This window comes from Cyprinodon variegatus, unplaced genomic scaffold, assembly GCF_000732505.1.
Source record: "Cyprinodon variegatus isolate N-32 unplaced genomic scaffold, C_variegatus-1.0 Scaffold232, whole genome shotgun sequence".
Taxonomy (NCBI): domain Eukaryota; kingdom Metazoa; phylum Chordata; class Actinopteri; order Cyprinodontiformes; family Cyprinodontidae; genus Cyprinodon; species Cyprinodon variegatus.
The window spans coordinates 1,004,330-1,006,000 of NW_015150685.1; the positions used below are offsets into that span (position 1 = coordinate 1,004,330).

The 1,671-nt window shown below is 36.9% G+C and overlaps 1 protein-coding gene across 1 annotated transcript in view; it reads left to right on the top strand.

Annotated features, from left to right (window-relative positions):
* The window catches only part of calhm3 (calcium homeostasis modulator 3), a 6,895-nt gene that overhangs the window by 2,112 nt on the left and 3,112 nt on the right, over positions 1-1,671 (top strand). The gene's annotated exons all lie outside the window — the stretch shown is intronic.

The window sequence follows — 1,671 nt, forward strand, 5'->3', positions numbered from 1 at the left end:
CGCAGACAGCTCATGAATTGACCTGTCTGTCAATAACTGCTTTCCCCCGTCCTGTGGGCAAATGAGGAATTCTACCATTTTGAACCTCCAATAGATTCGGGACACACTGGGTGACGTTTCCGTCTCCTGGTCCACACATTACATCAGACGTTACATCTTACTTAAGCTTGACCTTGACCTGGACGACTGAGAGTCTTTACAGATATGTGACATCAGAACATCTCAGCACATTACATGATTTAATACAGAATGGTCCGATGTAGGGCTGCAATTTAATTATTTATTTTATTAAACCATTAATAATCAGATAGCAAAAGGTTCCTTAAAGAAGACTTTTTGGGAAACTAAACCAGGTGAAACTAAAACTTTTCCACTTGAGGGATAGAGCGGATTGACAGAAGACATTTTTTAATAAATATCAAATGCAGAGTGTTTATATACATTTATGTTTTTACATTAAATACATGTTTTAGAGTCTCTAAACTCCATTTAACGATTAACTGATTGCTAAATTGGTTTATTATGTCAATAATCGATTAATCATAATTGTTTCAGCCTTAGTCTAATGGAAGCCCGAACCCGGGGTTCATCGAACCAAACTGAAACAGGACTTCATGCAAAAGGAGCCCAGATAGTGAACAGAACATGAAGACGATGTTGGTTCTGATTGTTGTGATGTTCTAATGTTCTGAATGGGCTGGAGCAGAACTCCTCTATATCATCTACAGAGGAATCAAAAGTATTCATGTTTATTACTCCAGTATAAATCCTATTGTTAAAAAACACTTTTATAAAAGTTAGAGGATCAACTTAAACTTTTTACTCCAGTAAAAGTGTAAAAGTACCATTTTAAAACTAGTAAAGTAGGAACAATGATAACTGGATCATAACTTACTTAGACTTAATTTTCTTAGTTTTATAACAAATGGTAACAGTGTCAAATTTAACTTTGAATCTTGAAAAAAACAATTTGTTTTGGTATGTGGTGAACAACAAATTAGCACTGAGTCCAACCACAAAGAATTTAATTATCTGGATAAAACTAATTATTTTTATTTTTTAAAATACCAACAGGCCATAGTAGAAAAGGGCTTAAATAAAACAAAACAAATGAGTCTGTTTCTTAAATGTAAGGAGTAGAAGTAGAGAGTTGTCTTAACAAAAATTACTGCAGTAAAGTATCGATAGACAACATTTCTACTTACGGTAAGTAAGGGAAGGGGAGTTGATGAAGGAAGGCAGGATAATCCACTGGGCGAAGTCAATAAGCAGATCCAGGTTCAGTCCACAGAAGAGTCCAACAGAAGTCCCAGGACGGGTCAGGCAAACAGGTCAGACAGTGGCATGCAGGCTCAAAGGTCCAAATACAGAAACGGGTCAGGATGGGACAATCCGAACACAATAGAAACGCTAGAGATGTCTCAACCCCAAAGGCTCAAGAATAATCAAGTTTTTTAACCTCTCAACATCCACCTCATTTTGGGTAATTCCCGCCTATTTTGCATACCCAGGTGGAAAAGCAAATAACTGAGGAACTGTAAGCCCCAATTACATGAGTGATACATCATTTGAAAGCTAACTCACACTGAGCCTGTTTCTGCTGGAGGTTTATTAAAAGGGAGTTTTTCCTCTCCACTGTCGCTACAAGCATGCTTAGAGTGAGGGATTATA